The sequence below is a fragment of the Gossypium arboreum genome, chromosome 13, assembly GCF_025698485.1.
Source record: "Gossypium arboreum isolate Shixiya-1 chromosome 13, ASM2569848v2, whole genome shotgun sequence".
Lineage (NCBI taxonomy): Eukaryota > Viridiplantae > Streptophyta > Magnoliopsida > Malvales > Malvaceae > Gossypium > Gossypium arboreum.
Genome location: NC_069082.1, coordinates 18,877,472 through 18,893,427, shown reverse-complemented (window position 1 = coordinate 18,893,427; position 15,956 = coordinate 18,877,472). Strand labels below are relative to the sequence as shown.

General features: G+C 39.3%; 1 non-coding gene across 1 annotated transcript; it reads right to left on the bottom strand.

Moving 5' to 3' along the window:
* Positions 1 to 14,849: 14,849 nt before the first annotated feature.
* Positions 14,850 to 14,955, bottom strand: LOC128287424 (small nucleolar RNA R71). The gene has a single exon (XR_008278124.1). It is a non-coding gene; the product is annotated as a small nucleolar RNA R71 (small nucleolar RNA).
* Positions 14,956 to 15,956: the final 1,001 nt, after the last annotated feature.

Below are 15,956 nucleotides of genomic sequence, written 5' to 3'. Positions count from 1 at the left end.
TTATTACATGCTATCACATAATATCAAGTATATAATCAGTGCATACAATATCAAATCAGTGGGGCATCATCATGCTTAATAACATGCATAATTTTATCAATCATACAATCATTTTAGTTAATTAGGGGTCTAGGTAAGCTTACCGACCCTACAGTATGTCCACAGTCGACTTGGGTGTAACCTTAACAATTAAACAGTGGAAATGGGCCCACAAGCCAATGTTGTCTGCCCGTGTGGGCCCACATGGCCCAAAATGGCCTTGGTCGTGTGGATACATGGCCTAGCCCAAAAATTCCACACATCGTGTGGGCCCACATGGCCAAGTTCGATTCGGCCCATGTGTCGCACACGGCCTACCTTGTCGATCACACGCCTGTATTCCGTCACACAGCCTACCACACCTTTTAGCTTTTCGCTGATTTCCATCTACAGTGTTATGGTTACACACTTTTATGGTTCCGCAACAAAAACACTTCCGAGACCAGTAGTACCTTGAAATTGAACATTTTAACTTAATTGTTACACTCAACTCATGATTAGCACAACAACATAAAGCCGAATATACTTCCAACTTAATCGCACGATACCTACCTTAAAACCCTGAACGAATAAACTAAAACTCCACTGAAGAGGGATCTCGTTCCAATGATTCCTTACTATCAAGACGATAGTAACCTCCAATCAGTCACTTTTAATCGATAATTTATCAAAATTCAGCGAGGTATACCAACTATAATCATAAAAATCCCTTACCTTCGGTCGATAAACTATACACTTAAATTGTCGAAGACCACTGTTCAGCCTCTCAATTAACACCTAAAACTAGCTGAACCCCTCTTACTCAAATCAAGAAAATAGTTAAGAAAAAGAAGCAAAAATGCCCAAATTACCGAATGGGCAGAACTACGTTGTGCAATCAAAGTGGATTGAAAACAGAATCGAAGAAGAGAAAGAGGTGGAAAAATAGAAATAACAGTAAGGAGAAGACGAAAAATTCGGCAGTAAGAGTGATGGAAAGGAGGAAACGTCAGAATACCCTAAAGAAAAATCGATATTTTGAGAATAGAACAAAAGAAAAGAAAAAGTTTTCAGGAAGTTACACAATCTAATCACAATTCCTAAAATCTCTCCCCCTTTATCCCTAAATTTGTTCCCACACTCCCCCACTACAACTCAAACACCCCCAAAACCATCAACCACCTCCCACACATCTCAAACGCTCAGTATTTTACCACATTTCAAACTCTTTCACGATACAAGTACAAAAAAATCCCCCTTACACGTACAGGGATTTGAACTCAAGACTCCCAGTACACTGACACTCCTCTTAACCACTATACCAATAGGCCCATTCTGACATATTTTTACCAACTCTTAACTATAAGCCTCCTACACAAAAGCAAGGCTTTATTCAATTAAAACAAAAAATTAGCTCAAGACAAGGCTTGAACCCAAGACTTCTTAGACACTCCTAGAACACATAACCACCTAAGCAAATACACTGTTGTGTCACAAACACACATAAATAAATATATAAGAGAGATTTTTTGGGGGGGTTTTACAATTACTTCCCTAAGAGCTCAGGTATCATCTTTAACGAATATGATTAAAACATTAAAAAGACCAATTGCGGTACAAGAAATGAAACTATTTGAGTTAGCATGTGTTTATTGTGGAGAAGATCATGTTTTTTTATGAATGTTTATCGAATCCAACCTCAGTTTATTATATGGGGGAATTTTAATTTCAACAACAACCCATATTCTAACATATATAATCCGAGGTGGAAACAACATCCCAATTTCAGTTGGAGTAGTCAAGGGGTGGGAAATTCTAGTAATACTATTCGACAGAATGTTGCAAGTGCACCATCTGGATATAATTAACCCATGCCAAGGTAAAATGCTCAGAAAAATTCAACTTCGAGTTCTTCACCTATGGAAGATCTGATAAACCGTAAATTATACATATTTTTACCCCATGTTTAATGCATTTTATGGAAGATTTCTCATTAGAATTAGTGAATTCGATGCTCCTAATGCTTTAATTTCATATTTTATACTTAGGAGGGTATAGAAGAGCGAAAGGAACAAGAAACGGGCCAAAAACGGAGAAAATGGGCCAAAGTACGAAATCAACACGGCCTGGACCTCCTCACGCGGGCAGACCACACGGCCGTGTCAATTTGGCAGGCTCAAACACAGCCTGAAGTAATCAAACACGGGCATGTCCCTGCCAAGCCCAAGTTGAGTCCAATTCGGAAAAAGCCAATTTTGAGGGTTTTTAGGTATTCCAAAGCCTATAAATATGCACTAGAGGAGGAGAAAAGGAGAGACGGAGAAGAGGGGTAAGGAATTACCCTAAGGAAGCTGATTGATCTATCTCAGAAACTGGATTTGTGACAGCCCTAAAGTGACCCTAGTCGGAAAGTGGTTTCGGGACCACTAAACCGAGTCATAAAAATAATTAATTGTTATATTCTATGCTTACTATGTGTGTGCATGCATATGTGGAAGTTTCATTCTCTAATTTTACCAATTTTGTGAGAAATTATTAAATAGGGATCAATGTGAAACATGGTGAAATATGATGGGCTAATTTTAAATGGCTTATTAGTGCATGTTAACACAAAGGTGGAGTTGCATGTCAAATAACCCATTTCTTAAGGTTAGTGGTCGGCCATGACATGATGATGGGCAAAGAAAACATGTCCTAGACATGTTGGCCTAGTGCATTATGGAAGGGAAATAAAGAAAAAAAAAAAAGAAGAGAATGGTGAATGTCCCCTCATTGCCGTGAGTTGAGGAAGAAGAAAGAAAAATCCTTGTTGTTCATCCATTCTCATTTTTGTTACAATTACCATGACTTGTGAAGAAGAAGGAGTGTTCATGTTTTCTTTCTTTTGCAATTGTTGTAACTAGAAGAAGAAGAGGAAGCAATAATAGAGAAATACAATGGAGCAAATCAAATAGGTGATTTCCATCTTGGAGGAATTTTCGGTCAGTTCTTTGCAAATATTTTATATTTCCTCCTAAGCTGTTCGGTTTTAAGTGTTGCGATGCTTGAGATTGTTGTTGCATGCGACATGCATGTAAGATTTTGATAGTTTTGTTTGGTGAGTGTGGATTAATTTGCTCCTGGAAACCGTGGCTAAATGGTGAAGTAAATGGTGTGGTATGGCTGCTCAATATGTGTTGACGTGTGCAATTGTGACTATCTTATTATGCTGCCTTAATTTGCTTTTACATGCTGTCCAATATTGTAAATTTTATGACAAATTCGGTTAAGTTTAATGCATGTCTCATTTGAAAATTCAATGCTGTCCAAAGCTGGACATTTCCATGTTGTTCGGGTGAGTCTTTCAAAGGTAACTTTGCTAAATTGTCACATTTAATTTATGGGTACATATACAAGTAATGTTCGGCTATATGGAATGTAAGTATAGGTGTGATCGGTCATGGAAATTTGATATGAAGTTTTGTTAGGTGAGTGGTGAATGGCCGAATGAATTATATACATTGTGAGGATGAAATTTGTATATAAATTGTGTATGTGTGCATTCGGACTTTAAGGGGTAATGAGATTAAGTTAAGGTGCGAATTTTAGTTCGGGTGATAGAGATAATTCGGTTGAGTTGATTCATGATGTTGTACATTAGAATAAAAAAATTTACTACTAAATGTTTTTATTCTAGATCAAGACATCAAAGGGGGAAAATCAAACAAAGGCAAAGCAAAGATAATCGAGTAGCCGATTGGAAATCGTTTCATCCAATATAAGGTAAGTCATTAAGCATATATTTGGTGTTGATGTAAATGACCATAATATATACACAATTGTGTTTAAATGAATTGATGTGTAAATGGAAATGTATGTGTATGGAATGATGCCATTGTTGAATGTATAAAGGCAGCAAAATGCATAAGGTATTGGTCTCGGCACTAAGTGTGCGGGTATAAATGGACACGGTGACAAGATTGGCACTAAGTGTGCGGGTTTAAAATTGTACAGCACTAAGTGTGCGAGTTTGATTATATAGCACTAAGTGTGCGAGCTGAAAATTTATAGCACTAAGTGTGCGGATTCACTATATGCTCTTGTATTACAATTGGCACTAAGTGTGCGACATTATCGAGTTAATCCGGACAGCGGATCGGGTAAGTACCTCGAGCTCATGACGAATAGAGAATACGTTCATGCTCGGGGTTGAATTTGGTAAGCCTTAAATCTATGTGATGATTGAAATTGTATGGTTGTGGTGGAAATGAGTTAGTGTGTAAAATGCTTCGATTATCTTGTTGTGTAGAATATGAAATGTGGATGTATGACTTGGTATGAGATTGGACCGAAAGGTCCGAGGTATTATGGTATAGATTCGATATGGATGAGTACCTAGCCTCGTTTATTGTTCATGTTGTAGTAACTTTATCAGTGGATTGATGAATGCTTATGACTTATTGAGTTGTAAACTCACTCGGTGTTTTCTTGTCACCCATTTTAGGTCTCTCGGACTCGTATTGTTTGCGTGATCGGGACCGTCGTTGAAGTCATCACACCGGCTGAAATCTTGTGGTATTGTCTTCGTTGTTGAAGAACATTTGGCATGTATAGGCTATTATATTTTGTCGAACTGTGGGTTGTAAACTTTAAGCCATGTGAAAATGGCCTATGTGGTCGTCGAGTGGGATGCTAGAACCTATAGCCACGAGTCTTAGAAACTTTAATTTTGATAAGGTGGCCATAATTCGTGTCATGTATGATGGATGATTAAGGCCAAGGAAAGATTCATGAAATTGGCATAGTCTACTGCAGTAACTGTTGCGGACAGCAGCAGTGATATGAGATTGAAAAATCACTAAAAATAGTATAAGTATAATTAAATAGTGAATAAATTATGAAATTTAACCTTGATGAATCTATTTTCATATGGATGAAACGAAACGACCATATGAGCAGTATACTGAGAGATATTAAAGTTCTCGTGAAACAGGGCCAGAACGGTTTCTGGATCCCCTGTCTCGACTTTGAAAATTTACCATAAATTATCCAGAAGGAATTAGAAGTCATACCTTATATGTGAAGATTCCTCTTTGAGTCTAGTTTCATTAGAAACAAACTACATGAGCATTGAAGCCCTGTACGAGAAGATATCCAGGTCGTAATGCGCAAAGGTCAGTGTAGTCGACCCCTGTAACATGGGCGACTTTAACTAATAAACTGTACCAATTGGCCTGACCAAAAATTCTAGAAATAAATCCAGGGATGGATATATGAGTCTAGTTTCAGGAAAAATTTACGGAAATGATTTTTGAGTTCTGGAACTCGAGATATGATTTTTAAGGTGACAGTGACGCAGTTAGCTAGCCTGCCTGGAACAGAAATCAATTATTTCAAAGAGAGAAATAAGGGAAGTAAGCCCGGTAACACCACGTGGTCAAATCCGGTGACGGTCACGGGTTTGGGGTGTTACAATTTTATTGGTATCAGAGCTATGGTTTAGTCGGTTCTAGGACTACCATAGCGCGTGTGAGTCTAGCTATACATGCCAAATTGTTAGTGCTGAATAATGTGATGACTTCTGACGGTTGAAATTTTTGTTTTGATTAGCAATGGAACCCGGGATAGAGAGACCCTTGGCGGATGACGTTGAAGGTGTAGCGGCTGCTCCCGCACAAGGGACACCGCCTGTTGAGCCTCAGTCATCCGCGAATAATCAAAATGAAGGGCGAAACAAGCCTTCTTCACCATGATGAATGAGTGGGTCGCGAATATGCCCGAACCAACCCGGCTGTCCAACCATTCCCGAATTTAAATACTCCACCCCAAGAGCCCGTAATGCCTTCGATTCTTGATTCGTGAGGCTGAGTAAACCACCAGAGACCTGATTAGGAAGCGCGGGCTGAGGAGTTCAAGGCCATAGTTCTTGATGATGCCGAAAAGGCCGAGTTCGCTCGATAACACCATTCGAGTGTTAGATGAACTGTCATGCACACCGATGAATGTCTTAAGTGTGCTATATCCTTGTTACGAGACTCAGCTTACTATTGGTGGAGGACTTTAATTTCCTTAGTCCCAAACGAACGAGTTACTTGGGATTTCTTTCAATCAGAATTTCGAAAGAAATACATTAGTCAATGGTTCATCGATCGAAGCGTAAGGAATTCTTGGAACTCAAGCAAGGCCGTATGACAATGATCGAATCTGAACATGAGTTCGTAAGACTCGATCGGTATGCCCGGAGTGTGTGGCTGATGAAGTTGCTATGTGCAAAAGATTTGAAGAAGGATTGAATGAAGAGTTAAAGTTACTAGTGGGAATTTTGGAGATAAAGGAGTTCGTGACACTAGTCGAGCGAGCACGTAAGGCGGAAGAACTTGAAAAGGAAAAGAAGAAGGCTGAATTTGAAGCAAGAGATTACCGTAAAAATCAACGAGTAAAGCTTCGTTCTCGGTGTAAAGAGGTTCGGGAGGACACCATGAAGTCGAGGCGATCGGGAATTTCCATTAGAGCCCGACCATCGACGGACTCCCGAGCTACTTCGGTAGCTAGTGTGGGCAATAATCGTCAAGAGAAACCTGAATGCCCCCAATGTGGAAGACGACACCTAGGTGAATGTTGGGGTAAGTCCATTAATAGGGCTGTTATGGATGCGGTTCAAGGACCACTTCGTTAGAGATTGCACGAGCTAGATGAGAAGAATAAGATGCAAGGTGCAAGACCTAGTGAAACGACGGCTAGAGGTAAGCCCCCGAGAATTTCTGGAGGTAGGGGTGGTAATCAAAGAGGAGCCTCGATCTACTGTTCGATCCGAGACCCGTGCTCTGCTAGAGCATATGCCATCCGCGCACGAGAGGTGGCATTCTCCTGACTTATCACCGGTACTTTTACTCTCTTTGATACTAGTGTGATTGCATTGATTGACCCGGCTCTACTCATTCATATGTATGTGAAACCTTAGCATCCAAAAAGACTCTGCTGTTGAGTCTCTCGAGTTCGTAATTCGGTGTCAAACCCTTTGGGTCAATCGTACTCGTTGATAAAGTGTGCAAGAGATGCCCCTAATAATTCGAGAATCCTATTTTCCTACCGATCGATGCTTCTACCATTTGATGAATTCGATGTTATTCTTGGTATGAATTGGTGACCGTACATGATGCAAAGGTGGACCGCAAAGGAAAACCATTGATTGGAGGAGTGCAAATAATGAGGTAGTCCGAGTCGAGTCTCTTCGATTTAAAAGGAGTGCCGCGATAATATCTTCTATAACCGCTCGGAGATATGTGAAAAAGGGGTGTGAAACATACCTTGCGTATGTGTTGGAAAGTAAAGAGACGGAAAAGAAACTCGAATCGGTATCGATGGTTTGTGAGTATTCGATGTTTTTCCGGAGGAGTTACCGGATTGCCACCGGTTCGAGAAGTGGAATTCGGCATCGAAGTTGTACCGGGTACTACGCCGATCTTAATAGCTCCGTATCGTATGGCATTAACGGAGTTAAAGGAATTGAAGGCTCAATTGCAAGAATTGACGGATAGAGGTTTCGCTCGACCGAGTTTTTCTCCATGGGCGCACAAGATTGTTTGTGAAAAAGAAGGACGGAAGCATGAGGTTGTGCATCGACTACCGTCAACTCAATAAAGTGACGATAAAGAATAAATATCCGTTGCCACGAATTGACGATTTGTTTGATCAATTAAAGGGAGCCTCGGTGTTTTCAAAGATAGATTTGAGGTCGGGTACTATCAGTTGAGGGTCCGAGAATCGGACATACCCAAAACCGCTTTTAGAACGAGGTACGGTCACTACGAATTCTTGGTGATGCCGTTTGGGCTTACTAATGCCCCTGCGGTATTTATGGATTTAATGAATAGAATTTTCAGGCCATACTTGGATCGGTTCGTAGTTGTATTTATCGATGACATTTTGGTCTATTCGAGAGATGAAACCGAACATGCTGAGCACCTGAGGCTAGTGTTGCAAATTTTACAAGATAAGCAGTTATACGCAAAGTTCAGTAAATGTGAATTTTGGTTGAAAGAGGTTAGCTTTTTGGGGCACGTGGTGTCCGTATCGGGTGTCAGGGTAGACTCGAACAAAATTTTGGCCATAGTCGATTGGAAACCTTCGCGGAATGTTACCGAAGTTAGGAGCTTTTGGGGCTTGCCGATTATTACCGATGATTTGTAAAAGGTTTTTCGATGATAGCTGCACCAATGACGAAACTACTCCAAAAAGATGTTAAGTTCGAATGGACGGAGAAATGTCAGAAAAGTTTCAATCAACTAAAAACTTATTTGACTGAAGCCCCAATTCTAGTGCAACCCGAATCGGGCAAAGAGTTTGTCATTTATAGTGACGCATCCCTACTTGGGTTAGGTTGCGTATTGATGCAAGAAGGGCGAGTTGTGGCCTATCGTCGAGACAATTAAAGCCACATGAGAAAAATTATCCGACCCATGATCTCGAATTGGTCGCCATCGTACGCCTTTAAAGGTATGGCGACATTACTTATTTGGTGAGAAGTGCCATATGTATTCGGATCACAAAAGTCTAAAATATCTGATGACCCAAAGAGACTTAAATCTGCGACAAAGACGTTGGCTCGAGCTGTTAAAGGATTATGAGCTGGTCATTGACTATCACCGGGAAAGGCTAATGTGGTTGCGGACGCCTTAAGTCGTAAATCACTATTTGCTTTGCGAGCGATGAATGTACACTTGTCTGTTCTACCCGACAATGTGTTAGTAGCGGAATTGAAAGCCAAACCATTATTGATACGTCAAATTCGTGAAGCTCAGAAAGTTGATGATGAGTTGGTTGCAAAACGGGCTGAGTGTGTTCCGAACAAGGAATCGGAGTTTCATATTGGTGATGACGATTGTTTGAGGTTCAGAAGTCGTCTGTGTGTTCCAAAGAATTCGGAACTTATTTCGATGATTCTGAACGAAGCCCATTGTAGCCGAATGGCAATCCACCCGGGGAGTACGAAGATGTACAACGACTTGAAACGTCGGTTTTGGTGGCATGGTATGAAACGGGACATCTCCGACTTTGTTTCGAGATGTTTAATATGTCAACAAGTGAAAGGGGAACATCAAGTGCCTTCAGGATTACTTCAGCCGATCACGATACCCGAGTGGAAATGGGATCGAGTCACAATGGACTTTGTGTCCGGGCTGCCACTGTCTGCTAGTAAGAAGGGTGTGATTTGGGTTGTTGTTCACAGATTGACTAAGTCGGCTCACTTTATCCCCGTACGTACGGATTTTTCATTGGATAAACTAGCCGAATTGTATGTTTCTCAGATTGTGAGATTACACGGGGTACCGATTTCTATTGTGACGGATAGAGATCCGAGATTTACCTCGCGATTTTGGAAGAAATTTCAAGAAGCTTTGGGTACCAAGTTACATTTCAGCACTGCCTTTCACCCCCAAACCGATGGTCAATCCGAGCGGATAATTCGAGATACTTGAGGATATGTTGAGATGTTGCATCCTCGAGTTCGATGGTTCATGGGAGCGGTACTTACCTTTGATTGAATTCGCACAACAATAGTTTTCAATCAAGTATTAAGATGGCGCTTACGAGGCCTTGTACGGGCGTAAATGCCGTACACCATTGTTTTGGACCGAGCTCGGTGAGAACAAAATTTTTGGAGTGGATTTGATTAAAGATGCTGAACAGAAAGTAAAAGTAATCCGTGAAAATCTGAAGATAGCCTCCGATCGTCAGAAGTCGTACGCGGATCTAAAACGAAAAGACATTGAGTATCAAGTGGGAGATAAAGTGTTTCTTAAAGTTTCGCCTTGGAAAAAGATACTCAGATTTGGCCGTAAGGGCAAATTGAGCCCGAGGTTCATCGGGCCATATGAGATATCCGAACGAGTCGGTCCAGTCGCGTATCGTTTGATTTTGCCCCCTGAGCTCGAAAAGATTCACAATGTTTTTCATGTCTCGATGCTTCGACGATATAGGTCTGATCCATAGCACGTAATTGCTCCATCTGAGATTGAGATTCAACCTAATTTGAGCTATGAAGAGGAACCGGTTCGCTTTATGAGGCGTGAAGTAAAAGAGTTGCGCAATAGGAAAATCCCGTTAGTGAAGGTGTTGTGGCATAAACACGGAATGGAAGAAGCCACTTGGGAGCTTGAGGACTCTATGAAAGAGCGATACCCGAGCCTATTCACCGGTAAGATTTTCAGGGACGAAAATTTCTTAAGTGGGGGAGAGTTGTGACAGCCCTAAAGTGACCCTAGTCGGAAAGTGGTTTCGGGACCACTAAACCGAGTCATAAAAATAATTAATTGTTATATTCTATGCTTACTATGTGTGTGCATGCATATGTGGAAGTTTCATTCTCTAATTTTACCAATTTTGTGAGAAATTATTAAATAGGGATCAATGTGAAACATGGTGAAATATGATGGGCTAATTTTAAATGGCTTATTAGTGCATGTTAACACAAAGGTGGAGTTGCATGTCAAATAACCCATTTCTTAAGGTTAGTGGCCGGCCATGACATGATGATGGGCAAAGAAAACATGTCCTAGACATGTTGGCCTAGTGCATTATGGAAGGGAAATAAAGAAAAAAAAAAAAAAGAAGAGAATGGTGAATGTCCCCTCATTGCCGTGAGTTGAGGAAGAAGAAAGAAAAATCCTTGTTGTTCATCCATTCTCATTTTTATTACAATTACCATGACTTGAGAAGAAGAAGGAGTGTTCATGTTTTCTTTCTTTTGCAATTGTTGTAACTAGAAGAAGAAGAGGAAGCAATAATAGAGAAATACAATGGAGCAAATCAAATAGGTGATTTCCATCTTGGAGGAATTTTCGTCGTTCTTTGCAAATATTTTATATTTCCTCCTAAGCTGTTCGGTTTTAAGTGTTGCGATGCTTGAGATTGTTGTTGCATGCGACATGCATGTAAGATTTTGATAGTTTTGTTTGGTGAGTGTGGATTAATTTGCTCCTGGAAACCGTGGCTAAATGGTGAAGTAAATGGTGTGGTATGGCTGCTCAATATGTGTTGACGTGTGCAATTGTGACTATCTTATTATGTGCCTTAATTTGCTTTTACATGCTGTCCAATATTGTAAATTTTATGACAAATTCGGTTAAGTTTAATGCATGTCTCATTTGAAAATTCAATGCTGTCCAAAGCTGGACATTTCCATGTTGTTCGGGTGAGTCTTTCAAAGGTAACTTTGCTAAATTGTCACATTTAATTTATGGGTACATATACAAGTAATGTTCGGCTATATGGAATGTAAGTATAGGTGTGATCGGTCATGGAAATTTGATATGAAGTTTTGTTAGGTGAGTGGTGAATGGCCGAATGAATTATATACATTGTGAGGATGAAATTTGTATATAAATTGTGTATGTGTGCATTCGGACTTTAAGGGGTAATGAGATTAAGTTAAGGTGCGAATTTTAGTTCGGGTGATAGAGATAATTCGGTTGAGTTGATTCATGATGTTGTACATTAGAATAAAAAAATTTACTACTAAATGTTTTTATTCTAGATCAAGACATCAAAGGGGGAAAATCAAACAAAGGCAAAGCAAAGATAATCGAGTAGCCGATTGGAAATCGTTTCATCCAATATAAGGTAAGTCATTAAGCATATATTTGGTGTTGATGTAAATGACCATAATATATACACAATTGTGTTTAAATGAATTGATGTGTAAATGGAAATGTATGTGTATGGAATGATGCCATTGTTGAATGTATAAAGGCAGCAAAATGCATAAGGTATTGGTCTCGGCACTAAGTGTGCGGGTATAAATGGACACGGTGACAAGATTGGCACTAAGTGTGCGGGTTTAAAATTGTACAGCACTAAGTGTGCGAGTTTGATTATATAGCACTAAGTGTGCGAGCTGAAAATTTATAGCACTAAGTGTGCGGATTCACTATATGCTCTTGTATTACAATTGGCACTAAGTGTGCGACATTATCGAGTTAATCCGGACAGCGGATCGGGTAAGTACCTCGAGCTCATGACGAATAGAGAATACGTTCATGCTCGGGGTTGAATTTGGTAAGCCTTAAATCTATGTGATGATTGAAATTGTATGGTTGTGGTGGAAATGAGTTAGTGTGTAAAAATGCTTCGATTATCTTGTTGTGTAGAATATGAAATGTGGATGTATGACTTGGTATGAGATTGGACCGAAAGGTCCGAGGTATTATGGTATAGATTCGATATGGATGAGTACCTAGCCTCGTTTATTGTTCATGTTGTAGTAACTTTATCAGTGGATTGATGAATGCTTATGACTTACTGAGTTGTAAACTCACTCGGTGTTTTCTTGTCACCCATTTTAGGTCTCTCGGACTCGTATTGTTTGCGTGATCGGGACCGTCGTTGAAGTCATCACACCGGCTGAAATCTTGTGGTATTGTCTTCGTTGTTGAAGAACATTTGGCATGTATAGGCTATTATATTTTGTCGAACTGTGGGTTGTAAACTTTAAGCCATGTGAAAATGGCCTATGTGGTCGTCGAGTGGGATGCTAGAACCTATAGCCACGAGTCTTAGAAACTTTAATTTTGATAAGGTGGCCATAATTCGTGTCATGTATGATGGATGATTAAGGCCAAGGAAAGATTCATGAAATTGGCATAGTCTACTGCAGTAACTGTTGCGGACAGCAGCAGTGATATGAGATTGAAAAATCACTAAAAATAGTAGAAGTATAATTAAATAGTGAATAAATTATGAAATTTAACCTTGATGAATCTATTTTCATATGGATGAAACGAAACGACCATATGAGCAGTATACTGAGAGATATTAAAGTTCTCGTGAAACAGGGCCAGAACGGTTTCTGGATCCCCTGTCTCGACTTTGAAAATTTACCATAAATTATCCAGAAGGAATTAGAAGTCTTTCCTTATATGTGCAGATTCCCCTTTGAGTCTAGTTTCATTAGAAACAAACTACATGAGCATTGAAGCCCTGTACGAGAAGATATCCAGGTCGTAATGCGCAAAGGTCAGTGTAGTCGACCCCTGTAACATGGGAGACTTTAACTAATAAACTGTACCAATTGGCCTGACCAAAAATTCTAGAAATAAATCCAGGGATGGATATATGAGTCTAGTTTCAGGAAAAATTTACGGAAATGATTTTTGAGTTCTGGAACTCGAGATATGATTTTTAAGGTGACAGTGACGCAGTTAGCTAGCCTGCCTGGAACAGAAATCAATTATTTCAAAGAGAGAAATAAGGGAAGTAAGCCCGGTAACACCACGTGGTCAAATCCGGTGACGGTCACGGGTTTGGGGTGTTACAGGATTCACCATCAAGACTGAAGATCTCTCCTCAATTTCCCTTCAGGAGTTTTGGGTTTTCTTTATGTTTTGTTTTTTTTATTCTTCTGAGATGTTTTCTTATTTAGTTATGAACTAAATCCCCTAAATACCTAAGGGGAATGAAACCTAAGACGAATCTTGTTATTATTTTCTGAATCGTATGATAAATATTTAACTGTTCTTAATTATGTATTCTTAATTCTTATTTTGATATCCCAGGATACTAATTCAAGACACGCTCCTATTTAGAGGAGGAATAAACCCTGTCTAAAAGTATATTTGCCATAATTAAGCGGAGTTTATTGCGAGCCTAGAAATAGGGTGACAAGATTTTGTCGGATTAGGGTGAAACCTAATAAGGGGAGCCATAGATCGAGTTAATGCAACCCTAGAGTGTTAATTAGAGAAAAGTCTCGGTTATTCAATCTAGGGATTAGACGTTATTAGTCTTGAATAGGGATAATTACATAACTTAGGGATCTCTACGGAGCAAGTTGAATGAATAAATCGTCCGATTCAGAGCCAGAATAACAAGTCTAGGTGGATTTTTCCTTAGGTATTGTCTCAAGTTAATAGATTTTCCCAAAAGCAATTCCCCAATTCTTTTTTCTGTGCGTTCTTAGTTTAAATAATTTTTTAATTAAAACAAACCCCTTTTATTCTTAGGCTAGATAATAAAAAGATAGTTATTACTAGTACTTTTGGTTCCATTGGGTACGATATCCCGGTCTTGCCGTTACTATACTATTTTTCGATAGGTGCGCTTGCCTTTTCGTCGTGATAATAGTTAGTCTAGGCCTGATCTTCATTATAAATATTTATTACTTGTTACAAATCACCCGATCAAGTTTTTGGCGCCGTTGCTGGGGAACTGAAATATTAGGAGCACTAAATTTTTATTACAGCCATTTATTTTTCTTACAATTTTATTTTATTTTATTATTTATTAATTTACTTTTTTTTCTCTCTTGGCAGGTTTTTATAGTTTACGACTAGAAGAAACCTATTAGGACCACTACTTTTTGATGAAGAAATCGATCGTACAGTTCGCAAAAATCAAAGAGAATACTCAAACCCCAACCGAAGAGATGGCCGAAAATCCAAGCGATCAGCTGCCTCCTGCAATTGCAGCTAATCCAAATCCTGCTCCACGTACTATGTATGACTATGCTAAACCTTCTTTAATAGGAACTGAGTCTAGTATAGTTAGACCTGCTATTGCTGCAAATAATTTCGAGCTAAAACCTAACACAATTCAGATGACACAGCAGTTTGTTCAGTTTGATGGTTTGCAGGATGAGGATCCCAACACACACTTGGCAAATTTTCTTGAATTTTGCGATACATTCAAAATCAATGGCGTTTCTGATGATGCCATTCGTCTTCGTTTATTTCCTTTTTCACTGAGAAACAAAGCTAAACAGTGGTTGAACTCGTTACCACAAGGGTCTATCACTACTTGGGAACAAATGACCGAGAAATTTTTACTAAAATATTTTCTACAGGCTAAAACAGCTAAATTGCATAATGATATCTCTTCTTTTGTGCAGATGGATTTAGAAACACTTTACGATGCATGGGAGAGATACAAGGACTTACTGAGATGGTGCCCTCACCATGGGTTACCGCTTTGGCTACAAGTTCAAACGTTCTATAATGGTGTGAATCCCTCGACAAGACAAATGATTGACGCAGCTGCTGGTGGAACCATCAACAATAAAACACCAGAAGATGCCTATGAATTTATAGAGGAGATGTCACTAAATAACTATCAGTGGAAAGTTATGAGGACAAAGCCAACGAAAACAATCGGCGTTTATAACGTCAACTCAGTTACTATGTTTTCAAATCAGGTAGAACTTCTCAATAAAAAGATTGATAGTTTTTTTGGTTCTACGCAGGTACATCCAGTAATGAGGTGTGACTCAAGCGGAGGAAGTGTGCATACAGAATACCAATCCTTCAATCCCACAACCGAAGAGGAACAAGTCAACTATATGGGTAACAATAACTTTAGATCTCAAAATAACCCATACAGTAATACTTATAATGCAGGTTAAAGGAACCACCCAAATTTTCCTGGGGTGGTCAAGGGAATCAAAAGCCACAAAATCCTCAAGGATTTCAACAGCCACCTTATCAACAAGAGAAGAAACCAAACCTTGAAGAAATGCTTTCTAAATTCATCTTGGTGTTAGAAACCCGTTTCCAAAATACCGAGACAGCACTTAAGAATCAACAAGCATCGATCCAAGGACTCGAAACTTAGATAAGCCAGCTGTCTAAACTAATCTCGGAAAGACCATCAAAAAATTTATTTAGTAATACCAAATCCAGAGAGCATGTCAAAGCAGTTACACTAAAGAGTGGGAAAGTGTTAGCGGAATCTGAAAAAAAGTTAGCACAAGAAGCCGTGGAAAGCGAAAGGAGGGAAGAAAAACTCGAAAATAGTGATAAACTGGTACCGGATGAATATTCACCACTAGTTTCATATCCAGCAAAATTAAAAAGAGATCGCATTGATGCACAATTCGATAAGTTTCTTGAACTTTTTAAGTAATTACATATCAACTTACCTTTTGTTGAAGCTATTTCGTAGATGCCTACATACGTAAAATTTTTAAA